The sequence below is a fragment of the Saimiri boliviensis genome, chromosome 19, assembly GCF_048565385.1.
Source record: "Saimiri boliviensis isolate mSaiBol1 chromosome 19, mSaiBol1.pri, whole genome shotgun sequence".
Taxonomy (NCBI): domain Eukaryota; kingdom Metazoa; phylum Chordata; class Mammalia; order Primates; family Cebidae; genus Saimiri; species Saimiri boliviensis.
In genome coordinates this window covers 27,941,210-27,951,207 of record NC_133467.1, presented here as the reverse complement: position 1 = coordinate 27,951,207, position 9,998 = coordinate 27,941,210, and the positions used below count along the sequence as shown (strand labels likewise).

General features: G+C 41.1%; 1 long non-coding RNA gene across 1 annotated transcript in view; it reads right to left on the bottom strand.

The window, feature by feature from the left end:
• Positions 1-223: 223 nt before the first annotated feature.
• LOC141582229 (uncharacterized) overlaps positions 224-9,998 on the bottom strand; it is a 108,944-nt gene continuing 99,169 nt past the window's right edge. The window contains exon 4 of the long non-coding RNA XR_012515035.1: positions 224-4,380. This is a non-coding gene — a long non-coding RNA (uncharacterized LOC141582229). The remainder of the gene's footprint in view (positions 4,381-9,998) is intronic.

Genomic DNA, 9,998 nt, shown 5'->3' with positions numbered 1-9,998 from the left:
AACAGTTTGCCTTGAGGGATTGCAGAAGGCTTAAGGAAGTACCCACCCCACCCCCACCCCAGTCACCAGACTCCATAGAGGGTCAGTTCATACTAAAGGACAAGTTTATTACTTATTCAGCAGCAGATATCAGGAGGAAGCTCCAGAAGCTGGCTTTGGGGCCAGAGCAGAGCCTAGAATCATTACTGAACCAGGCAACCTCGGAGTTTATTATACTAGAGACCAGGAGGAACAGGCTGAGAGAAATACGAGAGATCAGCCTTAGTCATGGCTTTCAGGCAAACAGACCCCAGGGGCTCAAATGAGGGAAAGGCTTGGGTTAGCCACCAGTCTGGCAGAACTTGTTACCAGTGCGGTCTGAAGGGACACTTTATAAGAAATTGTCCCCAGAGGAATGGACCACCATTCCGTTCATGCCCACTGTGCCAAGGGAATCACTGGAAAGCACACTGTCCTAGGGGATGAAGGTTCTCAGGGCCTGAGGTGTCTGACCAGATAACCCGATGGCAGGACTGAGGGTTCCTGGAGCAAGTGCCAGCACAAGCCATCACCCTCACAGAGCCCTGGGTAAAGCTGACCACAGAGGTCCAGGAAGTCAATCTTCTCCTGGACACTGCATGGCCTTCTCAGTATTTCTCTCCTGCCTTGGAAACTTGGTGCTTGTTAATTTTCTCCCCTCAGACTCTCCCTCTCTAGGCCCATCATGGGAAGGACCATTTTCGGTCATTCTGTCCACTCCAATGGCAATTAAGGTAGTGGAAATAGACTCATGGATTCATCACACTTGGCTGAAGCCTTGGATACTCCCTGAGGAAAGTCACGGACCCTCCACTCCGCAGCCTGAAGTTCCAGGAGATGACCCTTCGTATTCCTGAGAGCTCTTAGAAAACCTACATCTGCTTTTCCAACAAGATCCTCAGGGAAGTAACCACACATAAGTCTAATTTATATCCTGGCATTAGCAGGACTATAACCCTCAACTTTGCTATCTCTCAAACTCTGATTATCTTTTTCATAGTGGGAAGGGAACCTGTTTCTTCCTAGGAAAAATGCTGCTACTTTGTAAACCAGTTAAGTGTTGTTTTAAACACAGAACTCAGGAATCAATCAAATAAAGGGCTAAAGACCTTCAAGAACCTGGCTCTGTTCTCTCCTAGGCTCATTTACAACCATTCTACATTTGTTGGCCTCTGGGCTTTTCATCTTTAACCACCTTGTCACATTTATTTCTTATAGAACCATAAGGAAACAAATAATCCTACTGCTGAAACCCTGGATGTCCTTGGCTTGTGAGCTCTATGGTGGACCTCTAGATCAACCTGCACCCCAGAGAGGCTCCCCTCTGGAGGAAAGCTCAACTGCAGGGCCCCTTCTACGTCCCATTTCAGCAGGAAGTAGTTAAAGAGGATCAACACCTGTGTTCCAACAGAAGTTGGGCTTTCCTGTTCAGAGCGGGGAATGAGGGAAGGTGTTCTCTTTCCGGGTCCACAAGGGCAAGAACTTCCTAGTGCCATGCCCCCATCCCAGCTCTCTCCATCTGGCAGATTTAAGGTTTGTGTTTGAATTTCGTGGGCGCGGGAAGAAACTAAGGGTAAATCATTCCAGCGGAAGTTCTAAGGAACTCCTTTCATTGGCCTGGGGTCTTAGAGAAGGTGGGTTCCTCCCGGGTTAAAAGCCCCCTTCTTCCACAGCCCTTCAGACTCCATGTTTGGGTCCCCTTCCCCGAACGCTCCCTTTGTGGAAGCCTGTCTTCCCCTCCCACACTCCATCTCTATTCCCCTCCACTCAGTGTGGAAGTTGCTTTCCTCTCCTGGATTCCATCTTTCTAGATTCTCTGATTCAGTGTGAAAGTTAGCTGTTTCTCTCTCTCTAAATAAACCACTTTCTACAAACACTTTGGGTCTGGCATTTACTGCACACTGCACTATGGTCCCCTCTCTCATTCTTGAGAGGGCAGGAGGACAAGAACCTGGAGAAACGTCCCCTCAGGGGAGCTAAAGGCACCCTGAATCCCTGAACCCCAATATTACAGTTGTACTATATGTTATTGAATTTATTCAATTACCTGAATACAGGTAGTGCTCAACTTACAACCACGGTTGGGACCGCGGAATGGTCGTAACACGATTTGGTCGTAAGTTGAGTAGGCTATATGTACAGTTGAAATGGTGCACGTGGAGATGGTAGTACTGCCAGAAGCTGGTCCGCACTGTCGTATGCCCAGCTGGGCAACGTTTGTGCGGCCAGACGCGGAGCAGTCGTGGCTAGCGATTGTGGTCGTAAAGTCGAATGGTCGTAAGTTGCATAGGTCATAAGTCGATCAATACCTGTAGTGTTTTCTGATTAGAAGTTTAAATTTTGATGATTTCTAATTTTTCAGTTTTTCCTTTAGAGTTGCTGCTTTCTGTGTCTTGTCTAAGAAATTGCTCAATCCAGTTTTGCAAAGATATTCTTCTGCATTTTTTTCCTGGAAGTTTTAAGGTTTTGGCAGTTTACTTTGTACAGAAAGCATATCTTTCAGCTTTACAAAATTGTGTGATCGACAAATGTGTTGGGGCACAGCAGTGCGTGGGATTGTTCAATCGACAGCTTGTTAACACTGGGAGCCACATGTTTCAACGCCCTCTTCCCGTTATGGCCCTGAGTGTGAGTTGGCCAAAACCAAAGTTTGCATGAGTTTGGCAAGTGAAAGTGAAGCCGCAGCCATTACTTTCTAGAGACGTTTACCGGTTAGAAGTGGTAAGAAGACAGATGCTGACGGGTTCTAGTTTTCCCCCTTTGGTCCCCATTCCATGTCCAACTCTTCTTCCTCATGTTTGTTCTTGTAACCAACACCCACTTTAATCTCACGAGATACTTTACTATGAACTCACAGAGGCAGTAGCCAATCAAAGCCAACAACATTTTACAGATTCTATGCCAGTGCCTTCTGTGGTCCTACTGTGCAGCTAGGTGTGCCACACTTCAGATTTCTCTGCAAGCTCTGACTTGCTCACCTAGGGCTGGTTAGCAACCTTCCTCTCATTGTCTATTCCCCTCACTGGACTTTCACTTACCCAGTTGTTCCCACATTTGTGCACGGACTAAATCCTATGACAAATTTCCTATTCCATTATACTCATATTAGTCCAGTTCCCCTGAATAAATGTTTGCTGATACCATGAGTGACACGGTTTGGATGTTTGTCCCCTCCAAATCTCATGTTGAAATGTGATTCCCAATGTCGGAGGTGGGGCCTAGTGGGAGGTGTTTGGGTAATGGGATTGATCCCTCATGAATGGCTTGATAACATTACCACAGTATTAAGTTCACATGAGACTTGCTTGCTAAAAAGAGCCTGGTATCCTTCTTGTTCCCTCTCTCGCCCCTTCTCTTCTCTTGTGACACACCTGTTCCCCCTGCACCTTTCACTATGTGTGGGAGCTTCATGAGGGCTTCACCAGATGCAATGCTGGTGCCATGCTTGCACAGCCTGCAGAACTGTGAACAAATAAACCTATTTTATTCATAAAATATCCTCTCTTAGGTATTACTTTATAGCAATGCTAAACAGACTACCCAGTGAGAAAGGGTGGAAAAAATGGAGAGGATAAGGTAGGAAAGATTCAAAAGCTCAGTGTTGCAAAAACTAATATAAGGGTTGCTTGGAAGCCTTTAGCTGCTTCCTACAGCTGCAATGACGTCATGTCATGATTATATTGTGTAGACAAAAAAAACAGTTTCATTCCTATTTTTGCCACTCATTGTCACCTTGGATAAGTCATTTTAGCCTATATCTTCAGTTTCTTCACTTTTTTTTATCGCTTGCTTTCTTTACACAGGTTGTTTTAAGGATACCATGAAATAAAGCCTGTTAGTGCTACCTATAAATATGTTTCGATTTCGACGTGTAAGCATTACTATCCTGAGCATTACCATTATCATCCTTATTATTGTCTGTGTGCATCTCCATTAGGTAAGATCATCTGTCACTTTGGCTACTTTTTTGCAGATCCAGATGAAAATTTAGAAGACAAGAAAGAAACTAGAGATGCTAGTTGCTGTGAGGGTTTCAATTCTCTATGGATTTCTATTATCTCTCTTATACCAATTCCCCTTTACCACACAGTCAAGAGCTGGTTGAACCACTCTTGTGCATGGGAGAATTAATGCATATTCATGTTAGGAAATCATGTCTGGGTTTTTCGAAGCATCCTGTCCAATAAGCTTTCAGCCACACCACAGGTTATCCCACTCAGTAATGGGATGCTAGCGGCATACCAAGAGAGTACTTCCGACAACAGAAGTTTAGTCACATGGTCTCCCCTTTTTACTTTCATTGATGTTACAGTCTGCTGCCTTTCCTTTGCCACACTGAAGAGGAATGGCAGGGTGAGGGATCTGAAACAAAAACAGAAATAATAATGAGGTAAAAAACATGATATTGTTGGAAAAGCATTGTTCATACAAGAGACCTAAGTTCCAGTCTTGGCTTGGGAAATAACCATGAGGAGCTCCAGTAAACTTCCGGGCTTCGTGTATAAAACTAGCAGGTGGTACTGGCAAGATTGTTTCCAAAGTGCTTTCCGTAGAGGCCTGGTGCTCTGTGTTAGGGACAGGGCTCTGGCCTGACCACTGGTGTAGTCAAGGGGATGGGATGATGGGCTGTGTCTTTCCTTTTCACCTGGGTCCCTTTACATCCCTCTGCCTCATACTTTATAAAGTTCAAAGCAACATTTTATTAAAATCAGAACTCTTTTGCTGGAAAGAAAGCTTAAAAACATATTGTACTGGCTGTTTCTATGATTATTTACAGCTTTAAATGCTATAAAACCTAAGTTATTTACAGGCAATTCTCCTTATCCTAATAGAAGCCATACATGTAAAACCTTATTTATTCATTAATTTGTACATTAATTAACATTATTGAATACAGATAGAGAATTTAGAGCTAAGGGAAGCAAAATGAATTTACCATTGGCTCCCAAAGGCCTAAGGGGGTCAGACAAGTAAATGAAAAACTATATTAAAATGTGATAAATGTTGTAATAGAAGTTGGTAAAAATTGCTATAGGAATATAAAGGAATACATTCATTCTGCTGGGGGCTTTGAAAGTGTATCACATGATAATTTTTTATTTCTGCAACAGATTGACCTGCAAACTTGCATTTTTTTGGGTTCAGAGTCAAATGATTTTTTCATTTTTCTGAGCAGGGAGAAACAGTCCTAGGATGGATTCCTAGGCCCTCAGAGTTGGAAAACGTGCCATAGATAATTAACAAATCAGAAAATCCACATATGGGCAATTCAGAGGTGGCTATATATTGCTTTACTATCAAGTTGAAGAAAATCAAAAAGAATGTCCCAATGTATCCTTTCAAGTACACAATCAGTACATTACTTTAATATAAAAAATAAGTATAATGGAGAAAGAGCTATGTTTTCCAGGTGCTTAAATCATTGCATCATGTTCTCCTCTAACTATGAAAATGGTTTGCATTTACTCTCAACACATATTTCATTTGGCTTGTTGACAGTTTATGAAGGGCAAGGAGAATTTCTTCCTTCATGTCTGATCAAATGCACAGAGAAGTGCCAGCAATTAACTTAAAACTTTGGCAATGGTGATGTCCCATGCCTCATTTCACAATAGGTCTGTAATTCTGACCCCATAATGATTTCTTTCCTCAGTAACTTATTCCCTCCATTATCCACTGCTTGCTTGTCGTAGGTCTGCAGCCTGGAACCCTTTTGCCTCTATAAATTTCTAAAAGCACAGATCTTCATGCAATTTATGAAATTGTGAAACAAAGCATGTATGGATGGAAAGTTTTACCTCTTTGTCTACGTTGAACCATGTTAAAAAAAAAAAACATAAAACACGGGGATTTGGGGGTTTTATTCCAAACAATTTTGCATAATTCAAAATTTATATGTCAATAGTCATGACTTTTAAAAAAAATTAATATTGATGGTAACTCTGCTAGTAGCTACTGAATGTAAAACTATTTGATATGGCTCTAATAGTATTCAAAGTGTTTTATTTGTATCCATTGTGACAACTCCTCATAAATTTCCAGCTTGGGATATAAGTTTAGCGAAATTAAAACTGCATGACCCAAATTTATGTAATATATTATTTTCAGTGTCAATCATCAGGTTTCTGTGATTATATTTTAAGTCTGACTCATCCTTTCATGCTCAATCCTCCATGAAGCCAGTCACCATCTCAACTCACACAGGCTCTTCCTTCTGTGAATAAACAGCACCGGACGTAAACCACGTGTTAGAGTAAATTAGCTTTAATAATTTTATGTGTGGTTTTCTCTTTCACACAACTAAAATATAAGTACTGCATTTCCCCAAGTACAGAGCAATTATGTCTTCCTTTCGTTCCTATTACACACACCAATAGCCTCTCATTCATTTATTCAAAGGTGCACTCATTTGACAAATTTGATCAGCAACTTACATATGTCAAACACAATGCTAAGCACCAGGATTATAAGTCAGTAATGCATTCTCAAGGAACACAGTTTAATGGAGAAACAAACAGGTATACATATGCTTACAGTGCAATGATAAGAGTTAGCACTGGGGCCAGGCGTGGTGGCTCATGCCTGTAATCCCAGCGTTTTGGCAGGCTGAACAAACAGATCGCTTGAGCTTAGGAGTTCAAGACCAGCCTGGGCAACATGGCAGGACATCCATCTCTTCAAAAAACATGCAAAAATATTACCCAGGCATGCTGGCACACACCTGCAGTTTCAGCTACTCAGGCAGCAGAGGCACAAGAATTTTTTAATCAGTTTTTCCTCATTTTTAATACAATATATTAAGGGTTATGTGTGACTGGGCATGGTGGCTCATGCCTATAATCCTTGCACCTTGAGAGGCTGAGGCAGGTGGATCACCTGAGATCAGGAGTTCGAGAGCAGCCTGATCAACATGATGAAACCCCGTCTCTACTAAAAGTACAAAAAAATTGATTGGGCATCATGGTGCATGCCTGTAATCACAGCTACTCAGGAGGCTGAGGCAAGAGAATCGCTAGAATTCCGGAGGCAGAGGTTGCAGTGGGCCAAAATCACGCCACTGAACTCCAGCCTGAGCAACAAAAGAAAACCCCAACTCAAAAAAAAATAAAGTATGTGCAATGTTAAAGTTCTTTGTTGGAAGTCTTCTGTGGAAAAGCTACTCTATAAATAACACAAATAAACTAATTACTAAGTATTGGATTCACTTTTAAGAAGAGTAAATAAAACTCTCATTGGGAAAAAAATGTGTTAAGCTACCTGAGGCAGCTTGCCTTATGTAGGAGCTAAATGTCTTTATTTCCAAGAATGAGTGTATTTTACTCACTAAGATGAGACTTGATTATAACTTTTCCTTTCTAGAATCCCTGAGGGTCAGGTAATTCTATATGGTGGTATCCTTCTTGAGTTAAATAACTGTGTACACTGTGGGAACAGGGCAGAAAAAAAGTCAAATACAATACTAAGAACTATTCTCAACAGAATCATTTTATTTATTGTATAAGGGCCAGAGATTCTCAGCAATAAGATTTTCCAAAATAAACCAACAAAATAAATAGAAAGTGTTACTCCTTTGCTACAGCTCAAATCTATCAGGCAACAATAGTAATAATGATATTTCTAAGTTAATAAGAATTTATTTTGTACCTAAAAATGTGCTAGGGACTCTGTATATTTTTTCATTATCATACAACCCTGAAAGTTAGGCATTATTACTTTCATTCAAAAGTACTCAGTAAACGTTTGCTAAATTCATGACTAACTACTTTACCTAGCTGAGTACACAAGAAACAGTTCAATTCACCCATCCAACAATAAAAGTTTGGCAAATTCCATGTGTCAGGGACCTAGCAAATCTCCCAGCTCCCTTGGAATCTGAACCTAGTTGGACATACAGAGAAATAAACAGCCATGCAAATATAACTCACCCATGGTACTTGGCACATATTAAATATTTACTGAATAATTGCATGAAAAAATGAATGAATGAATAAACAAATTGCAAAAGTGCTCCAAAGCCAGTGTATTGAAGAACCTCTTAAAAGACCAAAGTGGGAATGCACATTGCTTCATTCTGAAACAGACAGCCAAAACGAGCATCTTTCCATCAATATGTAGGAGTAACTTCCATCTCCTCTTCTCACTTTTCCCATACCGCTTCAGAGCAGCTTAAAGCCAAATGGAAGAAAGAAAGTAGCAAGAAGAGAGAAACTGAACATCACTACCCTTCGTCTTAAAAATAAAAGAGTTGGGACAAATTCGATGGATTTGATCAATGGATCTAACAAAATAATTTGAGACTTTATGGCTTATTGATCAAGGAACTATGCCTGAGAGGTGCCCATCCATCACCTTTGAGGCAGAGAACTCCCAGAGAAAACACTGCTCCTGCTGCAAATCACAGTCACCTTTCTCAATTCAAAAGTTCAATGGCTTTGTAGCCCAGAAAAACCTCAGCAAGGCCTAACAAGACATTATTCTTTCTGCAGGAGAGAAGAGAAGAAAGAACAGTTAGTAGACATGATCAACTCGAAACGGGGTATGCACTATGAATGTGCATGACCTTGTCAGATAAGTGATGAGATTCTTATTCAACAGATATAGAAAGTGAGGCTCAGAACAGTTCAGTGGCCCACCAGACACACAGCTAGTCTGTGAGTTTGCACCAAATCTCTATCTCACTCTTATCTCCAGCCAACTCACTGGACTACACAGGGATATATTTCCTACAGGAGTTGTGAGTCAGAATAGCTCAAGGAAGGAATTACAATATCCAGATAAAAACAGCTTATTCCAATCCTTATAGAATTCATTTTTCAAGAAAAAAAAATGAGCAACTGCAAGGTATCAACATTTTTCTAAGCACTGGAATACAGCAGTGATCAAAGGTAAACAAAGACCTTGCCCTCAAGAAGTTTACCTTCTGATTTAAGGGACAGAAAATAGATAATAAATGTGGGGTGTGTGTGTGTGTGTGTGTGTGTGTGTGTGTGTGTGTAGTAAATTTACTTTATGAGAAAAAATATTTTTCTTTAAAGCATCACTAACCTTTTTTTAATATGATAAGTTGAAGCTTTCTTCCTAATTTCTAGAAGAAACCTAGGGCACTGGATGGCTTTTCTCATCCTTTCCAGATATTTATTATTCAGCAGTCTTATTTTCAGAAATTTAAATTCTAACTTAATATCAAAGTATCACTGTCTCATCAATTTTTAGATTTTAGCTTATCTTCCAGCTTGGACTAAGAAATCTGCAACAGGAAAGGGATACAAAATAAGGTTAGATTCCTATCTTTTAGTCTTCTTTGTACTTCATTTTGTTGCCCTTAATTCTTCCAGGGCTGGGGAATAGGAAGGAGAGAAGAGAGGAAGGACAATTAAGGGGCAGGGCAGGTCTTAGTTCAGTAAACTCTAGTCTGGCCCTTTCTTTTATGGAGAACTTTGCAGGTCTTCTGGTGATCTCCTCTCACAGGATACCTCTCTTAGAAGCATTTCTTGACAAAAGTCTTGCCTTCCAATCAAGTCACCCTCCAACCTGCAGCCCTGCTGTAACAGTCTGCGCACCACCTCCAGCTTTTTTGCTGAGTGCCTTCTACTGGCAGGAAACTCTCTTGGGTAAGGGTCTCTTCGGGAAAATTAAAGGCTGGGCACTTGCTCAGGTCTACCTTGTCCTCCGAAAAAACATGATCATCTTTGTCTTACTATCAGTTAATGTAGCTTACTCTCACTGTAGCCCTATGCACTCACTCTACCTTCAGAGAGGGGCTCCCGAAGCAGAAATTCCGCATCAGTCTCTGTGTCTGCCAACCCTCCACCCTGACCCAAATCTAGACATACAAGTCATACTTGCTGAGCAATTTTCTTGCAAATGATGTACTTGGTTTATGCTAAAGAGGAAGTTTCCTTCCCCTCAAGGGGAGAGACTCAATAAACAAGACAGCATTTTTTGTATTTTTGGTAGAGACGGGGTTTCACCATGTTGAC